The following is a 22,050-nucleotide window of genomic DNA, read 5'->3' as shown; positions in this document are numbered from 1 at the left end:
TTAAATTATGAGCTGCACTTCCTGCAGCAGAACCTGCTCTGGTTTACCCTTGGGAGCCGGGAAAGGCTGAAAGAGAATGGACCCATGCCAGCAGGATTAAAGGACCTATGGAAGAACCTAGGGATGGACTGTAATATCAACAGCAGGTGACACCAAACTGACTCTCAAGAAGAGGACTATGTAGTAATATATCACAGAATCATAGAATAGTTAGGGTTGGAAAGGACCTTAAGATCATCAAGTTCCAACCCCCCTGCCATGGGCAGGGACACCTCGCTCTAGGTAATAATGTGTGAATACAGGGAGACAAAAGGTTAAGGGTGAACTTATATGACTGGTTTCAAATTTCCTTGTGGGATACTTTGAGGAAACTCCAGTTCTATTCCTGGGGAAGTAATATTCCCCAATTTGGGGATCTGGATTACATATTTCAGATATACATGGGAACTGGCCCGGTCTTGTGATCCTGTAATAGAGGAACAAGAGCCTTCACCGATATATATATATATATCATGTCTAAGACACCCCAATACAAGACACACTAGTTGGGTGTTCTGTCAGTGTAAGACTTGTAAGCAGAAGTGAAATTGCAGCTCCCATAATAGACACCTGAGTTGTATGTCGTGTCGTAATAATTCATATAGACAGCTATTATGGGATGCTGACATACTTACTCTACTCTGTGGCTGGGAGTTATTGGTACCATCGGAGTGGGAGGTAACTGAAGATAAGTGGAAATCCACAATAAGGGTCTGTGAATAAAGTTTGCGTGAAAATTGAATAGGAGGAAATAAGATGGCTGAGGGCAAGCCCAGGTTGGCCTCTATGCCTGCCACCGAAAAGCACAAACATATCTCGGCTGTGGGCAGCAACCCCACAGGTCGGGGGGGTGGAGGCATATGTCATACTGGACCTCTGATCATCTTATGGCTCCTGTCCCTATGACGAGTACAAGCCTCCTCTGATTGCATGGAATGCATAAAGACCACTTTGAGAGGGCACTTGACCATGCAAACTTTATCACACCCATTATCAACGCAGTGGAACCCCGCTCGAGATGTGTACCCATAACAATACAGAGTACGCTAGATGTAATGTTAAAGGCAAGATAATCTGTTATGATCCTAAAGCGAAAGTGAAGGAATGGTGGTTGGAAGTGCGGTCCCTGGGGAAAGACAGAACAGTAGTAGGGCGAACTGAAATTACCAACATAAATAGTCCAGCAAGCGTAATTTTTGATGCTTGTGAAGCAATAGACAGTGGTAAGCGGGCAGGGGGATGTGGAAGTATGGAATGGGTGCGAACCTACTCCCACGACCAAAAATATATGTGCTCCTCTTGGAGGTAAAAATATAAAATGGCAAGTTCTGATTGTACAAGGAACTGGAATTATTGTACTTCTTGGACCTGTGTTATTTGGTCCACAGATTATACTCCAGGAAAGTATACCAAGAGACTAGAGGAGTGAGGATACTGTGTAGTTATGATAGAGAGAATGACCGCCCCAAACAAATGCAGGAGAAACCAGTGTAACCCACTGAACTTAACCATAAATAAACCGAGAACCTGGAATGAGGATTGGAAAATGGCCGAACACACTTTCGGCCTGCAGATTGACAGCACTGGTTCAGACCCAGGAACTCTAATCTATACTAAGATTCAGGAAGTTGTACACTCAGACAAGGAGGAGGAACTACTGCTCCATTCTTTCTATCATGAAATGAAACAAATATGAAATTCCCACAATTGCCAGAAATTTGTTTGTGAATGTGGCAGAAAATATAGCAAAAGTACTCAATATAAGTAATTGTTATGTTTGTGGAGGTACCAATATGGGAGAACAATGGCCTTGGGAGTCGAAGGAAATTAATATCACTGACAATAATATATGGAACTCAAGCAAAGTCCAGAGAGCGAAAAAATGGGTACTACAGATGAGTATCATTGGCCAAAACTGTTGGCAAAAGACCCCTGGGAGACAAGGGAAAAAAAACAGTGGGGCATTTAACTTGTGAAAATAGTAGAATTTGGAATGAAACTGTAAGAAAATGGAAAACTTGGGGCCATCCTTCGGTTATTGCAGCTGGAGGGAAAAATTGGATTTTAAATAAGAATCCTGGGGATAAGTGTGAATCTCCAGAAGGACTATACTGTGGTAAATATGCATACTCTGAATTACCTGGGAATTGGACTGGAACATGTGTTTTGGGAACCATCCGGCCAAGTTTCTTTTTATTACCAATACACAGGGGGGAACGATTAGGGGTGCCAGTCTATTCTGATGTATCTGAAATATCCCGGGCAAAAAGGGACCTACAGATTGGAAACTGGAAAGATGATCAGTGGCCCCCAGAGCAAATTATTGCATATTACGATCCTGCTTCCTGGGCTGAGGGTGGATCCTGGGGATACCAAACTCCTATATATACGTTAAATCGCATAATTAGGTTGCAAGCAGTCCTGCAAATTGTGACTAACAAAACTGGTGATGCATTAACCCTATTAGCCAAACAGAATAGCAAAGTTCGTACAGCGGTATATCAAAATTGCTTAACCTTGGATTACTTTTTGGCCCAGGAAGGGGGGGTGTGTGGGAAATTCAATCTATCTAACTTGTTTACATATAGATGATGAAGGAAAAGCTATTGAAAAGATAATTACTGAAATGAAAAAGGTCGCACATGTTCCCATTCAAACCTGGAAAATGTTTAACTTGGATATGGAAAAATAGTGGAACAATAACTGGTGGAACTTTGGGGGGGGGGGGTTAAAAGAAATTCTGCTGGGTTTTGTTTTGCTAATAACTGGTATACTTGTTCTACCTTGTGTTGTTCCCCTGATTAGTAGAATGGTCTGTAGGACCATAGAGCAATTACAGTTTGAAATATTTACTCCTGAGGGAACAGAATGAAAAATTAGAATGTTAAAAATTCGGTCTTGTGATGATCCCTCTGAGGAGGCAAAACTAATCTTCGAAAAAAATGAATGAATGAGAAAAGCCGGAAATGGAAATTATGGCTCAAGCCAAATGGATTAAGAAAAAGAAAGGGGGGGATTGTGATAAACACATAAATGTATTGGCTTGCGCAAATCATAGGCGTGGCTATGTGGATATAACTGTATGAGTTCACAATAACAAACAAAGCTCGCTAAGGACACAAGATTAGACAACAAGTTGAAAATGTCCAGAACTCTTGAGCAAAACAGAGTCACGTAGCAAAAGAATTTGTAAAGGTAAAAGAAAGGAAGGGGGGCTTGATATAAGAAAAGCTAGTGCCTGAAAAACATAGAGTTAAAGTACTTTTTAGCTTAACTTAGGTTGTAGAAAGAGAACAATGTTTATGTTGTAAGTCTGTGGAATTTAGTGGCCCCACTAAACATGAGTTAATTGTTTCACACTAGCCTTCTAAAGCATCTTTAGCTTTAAAGAACAATGTTTGTGTTGTCTGTGGTGAGATAACAGGATTTAGTGGCCCCACTAAACATGAATGAGTCGTTTCACACCATCCTTCTACTTATCAGCTAGTTTAGAGACAGAGCCTCCCAAACATCTGCTGGTTTGGGATACTCCTTGTCTGCCCATCCTGCAATAAATTTTGCAGGAAGGGCACACTTCTAAATCTTTGCCAGCTATCAGAATTACAGATATGGCTGGTTTCAGGTAGTTGTGTCATTACTGGGGCATCCAACTGTACCAAAGGTGAAAAATACACTGTGAGGAAGACTGCTTACTTCATCCTGAAGACCCCCGCCCACAATCACCGGAGAGCAGTGCACAGACGCCAAGAGGAGGAGATTTATGATAATAAGTTCCTGGAGCTAGTTATAATATTCCCTGCCTATATGCGAGAATTATGAATATGTATATGACTAATGCAATAGTGAAAGCATATAAATCTGTAACAAATGCTAATCAGTGCGCCTCTGGCTACGGTCACGAACCCAGCGCTGTTCCTTTTGCTTTATTGACTTTGGCCCTCAATAAAACCCTGTTATCTCTATTAGAGGAGTGAGCTCGTATTTCACAGGAAAGCAATTGCATTTGCGGACCAGTGCATTTCTTGGGGTTGGATTTGTGGGGTTCTGTACTTTGCAGGACTGTGCATTTTATAGATTTGCATTTGCAGAGGTTTTAACTCGTGTGGACGCCAAACACAAAAAGAAACCTTCAACGAGCACGAGCACGAGCACGAGCCCAGCCCTCCCCTCTCCCCCCGCCCCCGCCAGCGGCGCGGTAACCGCTAGGCGGCGAGCGAGGAACTGCAACAGCGGTAGAGGAGAGATGGTTGTTACCCGGATGTTGCGCATGCGCAGTTGCGGCTTGATGTGTGCGGCTGTCGCGGAGCGTGTGTGGTTGGGTTTTCTCTTCTCTCGTGGTGCGGGCTTGTGAGTGCTGACTCGGCCGCTGCCTGGATAGGGTGGAGGCCTACCTCGCTCTGCTTCACTGTACCGGGACCGCCTGAGGTGAAGGAGGCTTCCACTTTCTTTCCTCCCCCCCACTTCCCGCTCTCCTCGCCTCAGCCGTCTTTTTCACCGCGCCACAGCCTCAGAGAGTGGCTGCACCGCCGTCGCTGCCCACAGCTCAGGTAACATCCGGTCTCGGTTCTTGTTCACCCGTCGAGACCCCCGCATCCTACTCCCGCCCGCTTCTCATGTCGCCTCTGGCCTTCGGGCTCCATTTCGTCCGGCTGTGTTTCTCTGAGTGAGAAAAAGAATATGATCCCCGCCCCCAAACTTTTAGCGGTTTGTTTTTTTTTTGTTGTTGTTGTTTTTTGTTTGTTTGGTTTTTGTTTTCAATCTTAGTGTTCTCTCGGAAGGGTTCTTCCCGTGGTCTGGCCCCAGCTAAACTTTCCTCTGGTGCCGTTTGTGTAGGCCTCTCTCTTCGTGCCTTCTCCCGCACGCTGGAAAATGTCCTCGATGGTTTTGCGTGAGCCGCTTGGCGTTTAGTTCTCTGAAATCTGCCCTCTTCTTTGCAATACCAGAGAACGGTGCTTTTTAGCTGATTTTCAGGTAGCGCAGGGCTGCTCAGTACCAGGGATGTTAATTAAATATGATTCCTTCTTTGTTGTCTTTCCTCCCCATTCTTGTTTCGGGGGGGGGGCGGGTGAGGTTTTGGGGAGGTTTGTAACTTGGTGTGTAGTAGAGTTCTTACTATGGAAGGCTGGTTAATTTATGGTGTAATCTAGTTGTGGGTTAGGTGTGTTATTACTTAGAGCCCAAATTGTACCACTGCAAACCAATTCTTTTCAAATGCTTATGGGCAGAGTAGGATTGTGGTGTCTTACCAGTGTTCTTAACTACTTCTTGGTTAAGAACTGCATGCCACTGTCAACAGGCAAGAGTGATTTCAGACTGTGATAGCTGTCATCTTCTACATCGTAAGACCCTTGTACTCTTGTTTCTTTATTCATTAATGTAGTTAATTCCATGCAAGGTTGCTGAAATAGCTGTATTGCTCTATAAAGTATGTTTTTGTACTCCAGTGTAGGCAACTTGTCCTTCTGGCTCTCCTCTTATGTTGGCCAAATTGCTACTAGAAGGAGTTTATCTTCGCTTTGCATTCATGAACCTATTTTGATCTGCTTGTTTAATATTGATATAGAAACTGTGTCAAAAGAGCTGAAGCCTAAGGAGAAGCAGCGTGTTAAGCTGATTAAATTCCTTTTTTTTTTTTTTTTTTTTAAGTAGGTGGCCCTTTACATAGGGTGATGTGTGTTTTGAGAGGTATCAACAGATTTAGTGGAGAACAAAGGTTCTTAGAGTAGATCTGTGGATCCTGGTGAGGAGCAGCCTTTGCCATGCTATTGTTAAAGCTCTGCTGTAATTTTAGGACTCTCTTTTCTTATGTTGCTAATCTTGTGGAAAAATTCTACTTTTGGTTGAGGCTGGAATTTTCCATGCTTGCTTTGCTCAGAGGTGATTGTTTTCTTTTTTGTTTTGTTTTTGTTTTCTTTTTTTTTTTTTTTAAGCTCAAGTGAATGCAGAGAACATTATCCCTGTGCAGATTACAATAAATAACAGGTGTTCTAATACGCCTATTTTAGGGTATTGAAACATTACGTACAAGTGAAAAATCACCACCATTTCTGCCTGAACAAGCTTTGACTCTTCCTTTTTATTGCTTGGTATAGCCACAATTGTTTCCTCTGTGAGGTTTTGACAAATTACTGTTTGTCCTTGTTGAAGGAAGCTTTGTGCAAGAAGGTGGGTCTTGCAGCATACTCTGAGGAGGACTTCAGTTCAGGTTTACTCTGTCATTCTAAGGCAAGGAGTTCTACCACCTGCTTTCTGAATGTGGTCTCTCCTGCTGTTCCTAGGTTTTCATCCTATTCTTATCCCCTCCTCATCCTAGAACCTGGGGGTGGCTTCTTCCTCATCAGGACACCAAGGGTGCCCTCTTGGAGATGGTGTGGGATGCCTATATCTGTGCTGTGGAAATAGATCCAGTTGTAAAGGAGTTTGCTGCCCTTCCCACTCTGGTGGTGCGACTTGCTGTGGTCTTCCTTTTCTGACTGTACAGATGCCTACATTGAAAAGAGAATTTTTTTTCAGCTATATGTTTTATCAAAAATAAGTAGAGAGAGAGAGAATTAGAACCAGAATGAGAAATGCAACTTTCTAGGATTTAAAACATGTCTCTGTGTAGTCGCATCAGCATCATAGCACTATGTTTTTCATTGTGTCTTGCCTCCCCCTTCAAAGACAAGGTAAGGATTTGAATGTGGTTTTTTTACTGTTGTACTAGTTCCTTGAACAAGATTATAAAACATAGAACCTTGTGCAGCAGAAATGTTTGCTTCATTTACAGAATCAGTCTGTTGCATTTGTAAAGGGCTTTTGAAAGCCTTTTGAGTGCACAGGTAGAAGCTGAGAGGAGTAAAGATGCTGAGAACTTCACTTGGGCAGCTACATTAAATCAGTTTCTTCCACAAAGAAATGGCTGCTCATACTTTTTAACTGTGGATTTATGCTGAGATGAAAGAGTTGCCATTCAGAGCTGTCTCTAAATTCTTCTCCAGTTCCTTTTATGCTGCTGTGTGTTTTAAACTTGTAGCTATTCACAGTGAGATGAGCAGAATTGAAACTTATGATTCTGATATGAGCACAAAATAGTATTCTAGGGTATGTTAGCTCTTATTGTACAGAACAGTGTGAGTGCAGTGCTTCCTTAGTACACTTTCTCTTGCTCTTTAGTGCTAATTGTTCTTCGTTCTACAAACATTTTGTTCCTGTTCACCCTTTGGGTAAGTAAATAATAATGTGCTGGATAGTATTTACAGCTTAATAACTTATTTATATCTTCATCAAATTATGAATTACCTTTTGTTTTATTGGTTTATGGATTTTTCTTTAGCATTTTTATTATACAACTTCTACCACTGCATTATTAAACAGCAAAACTGTAGTAATGTTTTGGTGGTTAAAAGCTGTCAAATGTGCATACTGCTTTTTCTGACATCTTTGTCTAATTTTGGAGGCAGCAGCCTTTATTTCTGAGCTTATGCAAGAGCCTTTCTTGTCCTTTATGTGAAATGTTCTAGCAAGATGTCAGTTTGTACGCTATTCTAACTAGGCAGTTAGTGTTGTGTTAGTGCCTGGTATCAAGATGCTGGAAATCTGGTACTGGGATGGCTCTAACTGGTAAATTGTGCTCCCAGTGCCGCAGTGGCAGCTTCAAGCAAACAATTCTTATTTTTTTCTTGGATACATTTTTCCAAAAATAACATTTAGATTAGTAACTTGGAAATACATTTTCTTTGGCCATTAGGTTATTTTTTGCATGAATTAATTTCCCTTCTCGCCCCAGTATATGACTCCCCAGAATTGCAAGCTGTATTTTTATGTTAAAATTGATGTTACAAAATATAACGTATATTAGGTAACATATGTTAACTTTTTATGTTAAAATTTTTAATGAATAAAATATATGCTAAGAAAGGGACATGGAGGGGGTTTTGGCCTTTTGCTTATATCTTAAAGTAATTATCCAGTGGCATTTGGACTGTTGCATTTTTAGACTGAGTTTCTTGGTGAGTTTGATCCCTCTGCAGCTGGGATTGTCTTAAACCCCACTGTAAATGAATAGGGTCGTGTATCATATCAGCATTGGGCATGGATTAACTATCTTGCCCAAGTTGCTGGAGTGCTGATTGCCTGGATCATAGTCCTTTGGGTGACATCCCTGACTTCTAGCTCCATCTGTAACTGCCTGGTTTGTGTAAGTGTATTATTTCCTTTTCTTGTTTGGGGTTGACTGTTCTCCACAAATTGCAGTGTTGCTTTTGTGGGAGAAGGGGAAGGTAAGCAACTTGAGAGTGTGAAAAGCCTTCATTTAAGGTGGTTGTTAGTACGTAGAAGGGAATGCGAGTTCTTTTTAAGAAATCTGGATTTTTAACTTCTCAGCAAATTGCAACCAGATTAGTGTATTGGAAATGGGAATTGTTTGGAGGAAGGGATTTTTCAGATAAGTTTCAAAATTTGCTTGGCTGAATGGCTAGGGAACATTAACGGGGGTTTATGTGAAGTCTTAATTTTTTTATTTTTTTTTTTAATAGCCCCTGCCCTTATGTCTCAGTCGAGCTTCTGTACAACTGCAGTGACTCCTCTGTAAAAGCAAGGAAATCAAGTCCATGTGTGTGCTTTGTGGTTGTTTTGGGGGCTTTTTTGGGGTTGTTTTTTTTCCCTAACCAAGAAAAGCAGAAAAACTTTTTTCTTTCTAAAACCCCTTGTACCTTCTTCAGAATATGTGTGTGTCTGCCTACATCTGTATGCATCTGCATGCCTTTTTTTGGTGAAGAATTTAAAACTGAAATATACCTCAGCAACTCTTGGGCCTTGTGTGAGACTGTCCAAATGATCTTATTTCTTAAATACCTAGTATGCTGCCTGAAGAGCTGCTGCAAGTATTTTGAAGTCATGGCTCACAATGTTTTTGTTACACTTGGGCTTTGTCATGTTGTTCTTAAGGTGTGCTAGCTTATAGTATTGTCTTGCTGGTGGAGCTGAAGAGATACTGGCAAACAAGGTAGAATATTAATTTTCTGTTCCATAAATGCATTGATTTATTTGGGTGAGATCTCATCTGCTTTTTTGCTTTTTGATCAGGAGCACCTTGCTTATACAAACAGGAATGCTGTCCTGGAGCTCTAAGCTAGCTTTTGCAGAAGATACTGAATATTAAACCTGGTCTTCCTTTTCTAGTCATGATAATAAAATTATCACTGTTTTGAAAGAGAGAATGTAGCAGCTGATCTGAGAACACTGGAATAGTTTGAGTCGGGTACAATTTTTTTTTTTTTGGCTTTCCTGCCCGTAAGAAGTACAATGAGGGCACTAGTATGAGAGCTCAGTAATGTTACTTCTACATAGATAAGTCAATAATGTATTTGGTTTTTGTTATATGAGGTAGCATACTATTATAGATGCCTGTGTTTTTAGAATCTATTTATATTGTTCAGGTAACCATTTCTGTCAGAGTTATCCAGAGACATAAAAATGAGGCATGTGGCACCAGTGTTGCATTTCTGAACAGCTGCTTCATGTTTTGAATTTCACTGCACGGGCTAAAAAGATACATAACCCTTCAGCAAGGCAGCCATGGGGAAGTAGGATGAAGGGAAGAATTAGGTTATTTGTTCCAGTCTGCATTGGTCTTGAAGGAAGAGCTTCAGTTAAATTGTTACTTATCAGTTCTCCGAGATAGCAGTGTGTTTGTGACAGATCATCAAAGGTATTTAAATTACCTGGCAATCTTAACTTCTTTTGTTTTTCAGATTTAACTCCCCTTCGGGGAATCTTAGTCTTGTTCCAATATTAGACTATCACAAAACACTAGTTATTGTCCGCTTGTTTTGTAGCATAGTTGTTAATACTTAGTTATTGAAATACGTTATTTTCTATAACATAAGGAGGTACATCTCTAACTTTAACTTTTTATCATTTTACATTAGCTTGTCTTTTTTTTTTTTTTTTTAACCTTTCTGTGTTCTGCTCACATCACACTAGCAAAAGGGAGAGAATCACCTTGTTTAATAGGCAAAGCTGAGAGCTTCATTACAAGAGCAGTCTCCTGATGCTGTTTTGCTCGTGTTCCCTGTCTCTTCTCTCTGCCCCTTTTCCCTCAAAGCATTTTTTTGGCCACTACCATTAAATTCCTGTAAATCTAAGATTGAGCTGTAGTGTGGGATTGCCTACTTGGGGAAGGGGCCTGCTAAGGAATGAATTTGAAGTTTCATGCTTGCACCAAGTAAATATTAAATTGCACATGCATGCTGTTGTTTTACAGAGCATCTAACACTCTGTGTCTGAGGATATGCTGGAACCTTACCTTAAGAGGCTCACTTCTAAAAATATATAACACATTAAGACTGCATTTTGCTTTTATTTGCACAAATGAAAGTAATATAAGGTGTTAAAGCATCTCTTGGATTTGTGACTCAAAGAGATGTCTATAGAGTTCCCAGGGAACTACAGACCAGTCAGTCTCACCTCTGTGCCTGGCAAAATCCTGGAGCAGGTTCTCCTGGAAGGCATGCTAAGGCACATGAAAACCCACCCTGACATCTGTTGGAATGACGGTACTGCCCTGCACAAGCAATGCAGGAGGTTCCTCAACTATGTGGAAGACAACGTCCTTCTGCAAGTATCACAGTATGTTAGAGATTGGAAGGGACCTCAAAAGATCATGTAGTCCAATGCCCCTGCCGGATCAGGAACACCTAGATAAGGTTACACAGGAACGTGTCCAGGCGGGTCTTGAATGTCTCCAAAGAAGGAGACTCCACAACCCCCCTGGGCAGCCTGTTCCAGTATTCCGTCACCGTCACTGAGAAGAAGTTTCTTCTCAGGTTTAAGTGGAACCTCTTGTGCTCCAATTTGTACCCATTACCCATTGTCCTTTCATTGTTTGCAACTGAGAAGAGCCTGGCTCCATCCTCGTGACACTCCCCCTTTATATATTTATATACACTAATAAGGTCACCCCTCAGTCTCCTCTTCTCCAAACTATAGACCCAGCTCCCTCAGTCTTTCCTCATAAGGGAGATGCTCCACTCCCTTAATCATCTTAGTTGCCCTGCGCTGGACTCTCTCCAGCAGGTCCCTGTCCTTCTTAAACTGAGGGGCCCAGAACTGGATACAGTATTCCAGATGAAGTCTCACCAGGGCAGAGTAGAGGGGAAGGAGGACCTCTCTTGACCTACTAATCACCCCCCTTCTAATACAACCCAGGATGCCATTGGCCTTCTTGGCCACAAGGGCACAGTGTCGGCTCATGGTCACCCTGTCGTCCACCAGGACCCCCAGGTCCCTCTCCCCTACACTGCTCTCTAACAGGTCATTCCCCAACCTATACTGGAACCTGGGGTTGTTCCTGCCCAGATGCAGGACTCTACACTTTCCCTTGTTATATTTCATCAAGTTATTCCCTGCCCATCTCTCCAGCCTGTCCAGGTCTTGCTGAATGGCAGCACAGGCTTCTGGCGTGTCAGCCACTCCTCCCAGCTTAGTGTCATCAGCAAACTTGCTGATAGTACACTCAATTCCCTCATCTAAATCATTGATGAATATATTAAATGATACTGGTCCCAGTACCGACCCTTGAGGCACTCCACTAGATACAGGCCTCCAACTAGACTCCACCCCATAGACTACAATTCTCTGGCTTCTCTCCTTCCTTCAGCCAGTTCACAGTCCACCTCACTACCCGATCATCCAGACCACACTTCCTCAATTTAGCTGCGAGGATGCTGTGGGAGACTGTGTCAAACGCTTTGCTGAAGTCAAGGTAGACCACATCCACCGCTCTGCCATCATCCATCCACCGTGTTATTTCCTCATAAAAGGCTATGAGATTGGTCAAGCATGACTTCCCCTTGGTGAAGCCATGTTGACTGCTCCTCATAACCTTCTTATCCTTGATATGCCTTAAGATGGCACCAAGGATAAGGTGTTCCATTACTTTCCCAGGAATGGAGGTGAGGCTCACTCGTCTATAGTTACCCGGGTCCTCCTTCTTGCCCTTTTTGAAGACAGGAGTGACATTTGCTTTCCTCCAGTCCTCAGGCACCTCTCCCGTTTCCCAAGACTTGGTAAAGATGATGGAGAGTGGTCTAGCAATGACCTCCGCCAGTTCCCTCAGCACCCGCGGGTGCATCCCATCTGGACCCATGGATTTATGGATGTCCAGATTGCTCAACTGGTCTCTAACCCATTCCTCATCGACTAAGTCAAACCGCTCCGTTGACCTACCTTCATCTGAGGTCTCAGTGGTACAGGGCTCTTCAGGACTGCCTCCGGCAGAGTAGACAGAGACAAAGAAGGCATTCAGTAACTCTGCCATCTCTGTATCTTCTGTCACCAGGGCACCCGTCCCGTTCATCAGCGGGCCTACATTGCCTCTGGTGTTAGTTTTATCTGCCATGTATTTGAAAAAGCTCTTTCTGCTGTCCTTGACCCTTCTCGCCAGCTTTAATTCCAAGGAGGCCTTAGTCATCCTAGCAGCTTTCCTACATCCTCTAGCAGCAGCCTTATATTCTTCCCAAGTGGCCAGCCCTTCCTTCCATGACCTGTAAACTCTTCTCTTCCACTTCAGCATACCCAGCAATTCCCTATTTAGCCACGCAGGTCTCCTGACCCTCTTCCTTGACTTCCTACGTGTCGGGATGCTCCGATCTTGAGCTCGGAAAAAGCAGTCCTTGAACGTCAACCAACTATCTTGGGCCCCTTTACCTTCAAGCAGCCTAGCCCATGGGATTTCCCCTAGCAATCGCTTGAAGAGGCCAAAGTTTGCCCTGCTAAAGTCCAGGGTTGCGATTCTACTTGCTATTCTACTGACCCTACCACACAAGATCCTGAATTCTACCATCTCGTGGTCGCTGCAACCAAGGCAGCCCTCAACCTTCACTCCTTCAACCAGACCCTCCTTGTTAGTGAGGATGAGATCCAGCAGCGCACCTCTCCTGGTTGGCTCATCCACCATTTGCATGAGGAAGTTATCATCCATACACTGGAGGAACCTCCTGGACTGCGGCTGGGTTGCCGAGTAGTCCTTCCAGCAAACATCAGGGAAGTTAAAATCCCCCACGATGACCACGGCCTGTGACTGTGAGGCCGCTGTCAGCTGCCTGTAGAAGGCCTCGTCAACTTCCTCACCCTGATCCGGTGGCCTGTAACAGACCCCCACAACAGTATCGCCCCTGCCAGCCTGCCCCTTAATTCTCACCCACAGACTCTCGACTCGCTCATCATCTGTCCCCGGACAGAACTCAACGCACTGTAGCTGCTCTCGCACATAAAGAGCAACCCCACCACCCCACCTGGCTGGCTTGATACTTCAAGAAATGCGATCGTGATTGCCAATGTATACCTTTTTGTCCTAGGACTATTGATACTGCATGTGGCACTAATACAGTCATCTTTTGTCCCAGTGTAAATTTTTGGGAGTCTTGGATGTTTAAGGTAACTGCTGCCACTGCTCTCAAGCATCCAGGCCAGCCTTTACTTTGTTTATCCAGTTGCTTTGCAAAATAGGCCACTGCTCTTTTATAAGGTCCCAGTCTTTGAGCCAAAACCCCCAAGGCTATTCCCTGTTTCTCATAGGAATATAGCCAAAAGTGTTTAATTATGTCTGGGAACCCCAGAGATGGAGCTCTCATGAGTTCTGTCTTTAAACTTTAAACGCTTCTTCAGATTGATCTGTTCATTTTAGAAAGGTTGGATTTTCTTTTTGCAGCTCCTGTAAGGTTCTTACCAGAACACCATCATCATGTAACCGGAGTCGACACCATCCTGTCATTCCAGAAATGTCTGGAGTTGTGATTATTATTATATTCTGATTATTATTCAGTTTAGTCAATAAGGTATACGGATTATTTGCTACTGGATGAGTATCCTCCACAATTTTGTTGATTGCTCTGACATCTTGAACTAATCTGTAACTTTTCCCTTTGGATTTCTTTACTGGCAAGGTAGGAGTATTATATTTGGATTCACATTCAGTTAATAATCTATAATCCATAATTTAATTAGTAATCCAACATTCTATTAATGATCCATATTTTAAAAATCACAGAATCCCAAGGGTTGGAAGGGACCTCAAAAGATCATCTAGTCCAACTCCCCTGCAAGAGCAGGGTAACCTAGTGTACATCACACAGGAACTTGTACAGGCGGGCCCTGATTATCACCAATGTAGGAGACTCCACAACCCCCTTGGGCAACCTGTTCCAGTGCTCTGTCACTCTCACGGTAAAGAAGTTTTTCCGAATGTTCACATGGAACCTCCTATGCTCCAGTTTACACCCATTGCCCGTTGTCCTATCACTGGACATCACTGAAAAAAACCTAGCTCCATCATCCTGACACTCACCCTTTACATATTTGTAAACATTGGTGAGGTCACCCCTCAGTCTCCTCTTCTCCAAGATAAAGAGACCCAGCTCCCTCAGCCTCTCCTCATAAGGGAGATGTTCCACTCCCTTAATCATCTTTGTGGCTCTGTGCTGGACTCTTTCAAGTAATTCCCTCTCCTCCTTGAACTGAGGGGCCCAGAACTGGACACAGTATTCCAGATGTGGCCTCACCAAGGCAGAGTAGAGGGGGAGGAGAACCTCTCTTGACCTACTAACCACATCCTTTCTAATACACCCTAGGATGCTATTGGCCTTCTTGGCCACAAAGGCACATTGCTGGCTCATGGTCATCCTATCCACCGGGACCCCCAGGTCCCTCTCCCCTTTACTGCTTTCCAGCAGGTCAACCCCCAGCCTGTACTGGTACATGGGGTTGTTCTTCCCCAGATGCAAGACTCTACACTTGCTCTTGTTGAATTTCATCAAGTTTCTCCCCGCCCAATGCTCCAGCCTGTCCAGGTCTTGCTGAATGGCAACACAGCCTTCTGGTGTGTCAGCCACTCCTCCCAGTTTAGTATCATCAGCTTTGATTCCCTTCTGATCCTCCAATTTTAAGGGATATTGTTTTATTCTAATTGGGCAGGCCCCCCTTTTATTTCTACTTTAACAGGCAAAGCATTTTTTGCCTTACCTGGAACTTCAGATGCCCATACTCCCAGATATACCTGATTAAGGATTTTTTTCTATTTCAGGGAGGTCCTTCTGTTTGCTTTTCTGTTGAATTAAAGATAAACTCAAGACTTCAGTTAATTGATCATTTTTGACTCTAAATTCCATTTTGCCTTCTTTAAATGTTGCTTCTTGCCCTAATGAAGATTTCGGAGAATTTAGCATGCATAAAAATTTATGCATTCCTATTTGATTTTCCAATTTATACTTTATAGGTTTTAAAAAGAATGCTTTTTTTTTTTTGGTGGCCTGTAGCTCTCACATCTGTAAACAAAATTCTTTTTCCCTCTGATTAAACACTGAATAAGTTGCTCCTGTATCCCTTAAAAATTCCACTTCATTTTCTCTAGTCCCTACCTTTAATTTAACCAGTGGATCTCCTAGGGTAGATTCCTCAGGTACCTGTCAATTTAACCCTAGTTCATTAACTGATGCATCCTGTTGTTTCCCTTGAGGACAGTCTCGCTTCCACTGCCTCTGTTCCTCACATCTTAGATGCTGATTAGGTTCTATATTGGGATAAAAATTTGCTCTTTTATAGAATTATAGAATAGTTAGGGTTGGAAAGAACCTTAAGATCATCTAGTTCCAAACCCCTTGCCATGGGCAGGGGCACATAACACTAAACCATGTCACCCAAAGCTCTGTCCAACCTGGCCTTAAACACCGCCGCAGATAGAGCATTCACAACTTCCCTGGGCCTCACCACCCTTACAGTAAAGAACTTCTTCCTTATATCCAATCTAAACTTCCCCTGTTGAAGTTTGAACCCACTACCCCTTGTCCTATCACTACTGTCCCTAGTGAAGAGTCCCTCCCCAGCGTCCCTATAGGCCGCCTTCAGATACTGGAAGGCTGCTATGAGTTCTCCACGCAGCCTTCACTTCTTCAGGCTGAACAGCCCCAACTTCCTTAGCCTATCTTCATACGGGAGGTGCTCCAGTCCCCTGATCATCCTCATGGCCCTCCTCTGGACTTGTTCCAACAGTGCCATGCCCTTTTTATGTTGAGGACACTAGAACTGTTCGCATTACTCCAAGTGAGGTCTCACAAGAGCAGAAAAGAGGGGCAGGATCACGTCCTTCAACCTGCTGGTCACACTCCTCTTGATGCAGCCCAGGGTACAGTTGGCTTTCTGGGCTGCGAGCACACACTGCCACCTCATGTTAAGTTTCTCATCAGCCAACCGCCCCAAGTCTTTCTCTGCAGGGCTGATCTGAATCTTTTCTCTGCCCAACCTTTAGGTGTGCCAGGGATTGCTCTGACTCAGATGTAGGACCTTGTACTTGTTGTGGTTAAACTTCATGAGGTTGGCATCAGCCCACCTCACAACTGTGTCAAGGTCCCTCTGAATGGCATTTTTTCCCTCCAGCATATCAACCGAACCACACAGCTTGGTGTCATTGGCAAACTTGCTGAGGGCGCACTCAATCCCACTGTCCATGTCCTCGACAAAGGTGTTGAACAAGACTTGTCCCAACACTGATCCCTGAGGGACACCACTCATTACTGGTCTCCAGCTGGATATTGAGCCATTGACCACGACTCTTTGCATGTGGCCATGGGGGTTTTGGCTCAAAGACTGGGACCTTATAAAGAGCAGTGGCCTATTTTGCAAAGCAACTGGATGAACAAAGTGAAGGCTGGCCTGGATGCTTGAGAGCAGTGGCAGCAGTTACCTTAAACATCCAAGACTCCCAAAAATTTACACTGGGACAGAAGATGACTGTGTTAGTGCCACATGCAGTATCAGTAGTCCTAGGACCAAAAGGTATACATTGGCAATCACGATCGCATTTCTTGAAGTATCAAGCCATCCTAACAGAACTGGATGATGTGGAAATTGTGATCACTAAAATTGTGAATCCAGCATCTTCCCTTTAGGAAACCCCTACCGAACAGGTGACTCCTGGTTGCTTGGCCACTACAGAGATAGTATACACGAGCTGACCAGACCTGAAGGAAGAGCCTCTGGAGGGTGCAGACTGCTGGTTCACCGATGGCAGCACCTTTGTTAAAGACGGTAAATGAAGACCAGGATATGCCATAACTACAACTTCAAAGGTAACAGAAGCTAAACTATTACCCTCTAACACCTCAGCACAAAAGGCAGAAATAATAGCCCTGACTAGAGCCTTGGAGTTGGCAAAGGACAAGCAGATAAACATACAGGCTCATTCCATATATGCCTGTGGTGTAATTCATGCACATGGAACAGTTTGGAAAGAACGAGGACTTTTTAAATACCCATGGAAGACAAATTAAACATGCAGCGGAAATGATATTGTTAGAAGCTTTACAATTACCCAACGAAGGGGCTATCGTACATTGTAAAGAACATCAAAGAGGTAACTCTGATCAAGAGATTGGAAATAATTTCGCTGATCATGAGTCTAAACGGGCAGCAGAAGAAGAAAGAGTTGAGGTGATGTCCTTAATTCCCGATGGTAAACTGGTAATTGAGCAAAATAAACCTAGGTACTCTAAAGAAGATAAGAAACTAATTGAAGACTTGGAAGGACAGAAAAATGAAAAGGGTTGGATAAAAATACATGATGGGGGAGTAGTGATCCCTTATAATCAGTTATGGAAGTTGATATAAGAAGAACATAACAAAACTCATTTGGGAAGTAATGCCTTGTATAAACACTTAAACAAACAGATCATAGGAAGAAATTTCTATACCATAGTGCAATTAGTGACAAAACAATGTCAACTATGTCTGAAAAATAATCCTAAGACTGAAAATGGGAATCAGGTAGGGACAACTGGAAAAGGAAATTATCTGGGACAACGGTGGCAAATAGATTTTTCTGAACTACTTAGAAAAGGAGGTTATCGATATTTGTTGGTATTGACAGATACTTTTTCAGGGTGGCCAGAAGCATTCCCTTGCAAGGCAAATAATGCAAAACAAGTGATTAAGGTGCTATTAAATAAAATAATACTTCATTTTGAGGTACCAACAACTATCTTCTCTGATTGCGGTACACGTTTCAGTGCAAAATTATTACAAGTAATCAGCAATAAATTGGAAATAGATTGGCAATTATATGTTCCATATAGGCCTCAGGCCAGTGGGCAACTAGAAAAAATGAATCAGTTAATTAAGCAGCAGCTTGGGAAGATTTGTCAAGAAACTAAGTTATATTGAAATCAAGCACTGCCATTGGCCTTATTGAGAATCAAAACAAAACCTTGGTCAAAGGAGGGAATTAGCCCATTTGGGATTCTATATGGAAGGCCATATCAATCTCAGTTTAAAGGAGAGAGCCTTCAAGAAGTAGGAGAAGGATATCTTCAACAGTTCTTGGTAAACTTGGGAAAACAGAAGAAATAAATGGCAGAGTGTTAGGGACCAGGGCCAGAGGATTAGATTATCCTATTCATACTTTTAAGCCAGGAGATTGGGTTTTTATTAAGAATTTTGCAGGTGATCCCCTAGAAGAGAAGTGGAGCGGACCATACCAGGTGTTACTGACTATCTTTACAGGAGTGAAAATAAAGGAACAGCCTGCTTGGATATGTTACTCAAGAATCAAGAAGGCGCCAGAATCAGAAAAATATCAGTACCGAGAAAAGAGTATGGTGTGTCAAGTCTTCAGGACCCACACATATGAGACTACATCGATCATAATTTGGACTTGTATAATAATAGGTGTAGAATCATGGAATCAAAATCTATATCAGACTGATACAACATGTTACTAGTGTCTTTAAAAAGAGTGATTGTTGAATCTGTACTCAGCTACCTAAATCAGGAGAGAGACTGGGTATTTGTATAATTGGCCTCCCTATCCAATTTAAGACAAATTGGAATAGATAAGATGTGGAAACAAGTTAAAATATTTCATGAGGTGGCACAGGATAACATCTGTCCTGGGTTTAGCAGTGGCAGTCATTTTTCTCTTTCTTGGTAGCTGGTGCAGTGCTCTGTTTTGACTTTCAGCTGGGAACGGAGCTGAAAAACAATGATGTTTTGGTTTGGCCAAGGACTTTGTGGGCCTCATGCTCTGCCAGGGAGGAGGGGAAGCTGGGAGGAAGCAGGGACAGGACACCTGACCTAAAGTGACCAAAGAGGTATTCCATACCACAGCACGTCATGCCCAGGAGGTAACTGGGAGTTAGCCGGAAGGGCTAGAATGGACTGCAGGGTTGGAGGAGGTATCGGTCGGTGCTTGATTGGGCTGGGGGGCAAGTTATCGGTCGGCTGGTGATGAGGTGTTGTATTCTCTTCCCTTGTTATTTCCTTTATCATTACTATTATTGGTGGCAGCAGTAGTGATTTGTGTTATACCTTAGTTACTAAACTGTTCTTATCTCAACCCGTGGGAGTTGCATTCTTTTTGATTCTCCTCTCCGTCCCTCCGAGAGTAGGGGGAGGGCAAGAAGGGGGGGGAGTGAGTTAACAAGCTGTTTGGTTGGGTTAAACCACGACAGTTCTTTTTGGCGCCCAACGTGGGGCACGAGGGGTTGAGATAACGACAGATCTGACTGTCACAATGCTGATTTATTGGCTCTCAGAGTTGTTCCTCTTGATCTCACAGCTTCAGAATGTTGTAACTTACTTAGAGCCGGTATTTGCTGTGTTAGTGTTTATCAAGTGTGGGGCTTGGGCTAAGGTTCCTGTCTCACTGTACTTTATGGCAATGACTTGTAATACGGGCGGGCTCCAGCAGCAGGGCGGGACGGACGTGGCCGTGGACTGGTCCCTGGCCGTCCGGCTGCTCCTCACCGTCCTGGCCCTCGCCCTCGCCTCCGTCTGCGTGAGGCTCTGGGAAGCCGAGGGGGGGCGGCCCCGGGAGCCGGCGGCTGCTGAAGCGGCCCAGGAGAGCGGCCCCGGGGACCAAGCGGGAGCGGCTGCCGGTGGAGGAGGTCGGGGCGGTCTAGGAGCGGGAGGAGGCGGCGGAGGAGCCGAGCCCCGCAGCCGAGCCCAGCCCCGCGACGGCCGAGAGCATTCCCCGGAAGCCGCCCGCCGAGCCCCAGGAGGACGCAGGAGACCCCGCAGCATTTCCCAGCAAGGCAGAGGAGGAAGAGCTGGACTCAGGAAAAGAGAAGCTGGTGGTGGGAGAGCCGGCAAGCACAGCAGCTACACCAGCCCCAGTGACAAGTACAGCAGCATCGTTTGAGAGTTCTGAAGGTTTTGAATGGCCTTTGGGTACCCTTGGGACCTGCCTGCTGATTGTGATGGGGATCAGCATGTTGGCACACACAGAGTGTGTTTTACCCACCACCATTTTGTCTGATCTCAAAATTTAAGCAGAGTCGGGTTTGGGTCTTCTCTGGGGTTATACGACAATATGGGAGGACCAAGAGGTTTCCCCCAAGGCTGGACAGCCATGAGTGGCAGGGCATGTGGGACAGTATGGGCAAGTATCTAGTCCACTGGGCCCCTCCAGTGCTTTGGAAGCATTGGAGATGGAAGGCAGCTGTATGGAGTCCCCAGCTACAAGCTGCAGAAACTGCTGAAGGGGACAGTGAATTATTTTGAGCCTGGTGGGCCCATGGCACTTCAGGCCATCAGAGCAGAGATGCAACATCGAGATGGACTCATGATCGAGGGGTGGACTTAGCAATGGACACTATTGCCCAGGTTATTCATGTGTGTGAACACTGCACACAGCCTCTCCTGCTCTGAAAGACTGTTACAAGAGATGGAGCCTGACATCATGGACCAGATGGACTCAGCAGCTTTATAGGGACTGGTCCATGCACTACGATGAGAGTGCACTTAGATAAGAGTGATGGTATATTGAAAATGTAGGATCTGAGCATGATGTGAATGGTATGGAATAAGGGGTGGATAATGTCCTGGGTTTAGCAGTGGCAGTCATTTTTCTCTTTCTTGGTAGCTGGTGCAGTGCTGTGTTTTCACTTTCAGCTGGGAACGGAGCTGAAAAACAATGATGTTTTGGTTTGGCCAAGGACTTTGTGAGTCTCATGCTCTGCCAGGGAGGAGGGGAAGCTGGGAGGAAGCAGGGACAGGACACCTGACCTAAAGTGACCAAAGAGGTATTCCATACCACAGCACGTCATGCCCAGGAGGTAACTGGGAGTTAGCCGGAAGGGCTAGAATGGACTGCAGGGTTGGAGGAGGTATCGGTCGGTGCTTGATTGGGCTGGGGGGCAAGTTATCGGTCGCCTGGTGATGAGGTGTTGTATTCTCTTCCCTTGTTATTTCCTTTATCATTACTATTATTGGTGTTAGCATTAGTGATTTTTGTTATACCTTAGTTACTAAACTGTTCTTATCTCAACCCGTGGGATTTGCATTCTTTTTGATTCTCCTCTCTATCCCTCCAGGAGTAGGGGGAGGGCAAGAAGGGGGGGAGTGAGTTAACAAGCTGTTTGGTTGGGTTAAACCACGACAACACCTCATGGGGATTTGAGGAAATCTGGGAAAAATTAACACTATGGGAACCCAAACTCTCCTGGTTGAGACAGTTGTTTTTTTAAAGCACTGATAAAAACAGGAATGGTTTTGATTACATGTATAACGGTCCAATGCTCCTTTTGGTGTTGCAAACAATCCATGATGAACTGTGACGAATGGAAGAGAGTGAAAATTAAGCATCAAGTATAAACAAGGAAATACTTCAGGAAACTTTAAATAAGGATGAAAAACCCATTGCAAAAGAATTTGCAACAGAAAAAGAGAAGGGGGGATTGAAGAATAGAGCTGACTAAAAAATAGGGTGGATTGAAGAATGGGGTTGATTGAAGAATAAGGTTGTAAATAAGTACCTTCAAGGACGTTAGGCTTTGTTAGCAACTATAGAGAACAGGAATTTACTATAAGCATTGCCAGAACCCCTGGTGGTTACTAATATGACAACCATCCTAAAACAAAGTGATGAAGAAATAACCACCAGGGGTCCCTAAGCCCACTACCACATTTTAGTGTGGATGCAGGAGTGATTCTCTAAAAGTATGATGGAAGGCATGTAATCTAATGAATATAGAATCATAG

At 43.9% G+C, this 22,050-nt stretch overlaps 1 protein-coding gene across 6 annotated transcripts in view; it reads left to right on the top strand.

The window, feature by feature from the left end:
- Positions 1-4,303: 4,303 nt before the first annotated feature.
- LOC133224285 (mothers against decapentaplegic homolog 4-like) overlaps positions 4,304-22,050 on the top strand; it is a 55,288-nt gene continuing 37,541 nt past the window's right edge. For 5 of the 6 annotated variants that reach the window (XM_061375691.1, XM_061375690.1, XM_061375688.1 and 2 more), the window contains exon 1: positions 4,304-4,386. The gene's annotated coding sequence lies outside the window, so the exon portion shown is untranslated. Of the gene's footprint in view, positions 4,387-4,546; positions 4,587-22,050 lie in introns of those variants that run through there. The other variant, XM_061375687.1, reaches the window with a different exon arrangement.

The sequence above is a fragment of the Neopsephotus bourkii genome, unplaced genomic scaffold, assembly GCF_033783945.1.
Source record: "Neopsephotus bourkii isolate Nb327-2 ecotype Australia unplaced genomic scaffold, CSIRO-AGI_Nbou_v1 NB_1669, whole genome shotgun sequence".
NCBI lineage: Eukaryota > Metazoa > Chordata > Aves > Psittaciformes > Psittacidae > Neopsephotus > Neopsephotus bourkii.
This window is presented reverse-complemented; position numbering and strand designations above follow the sequence as displayed.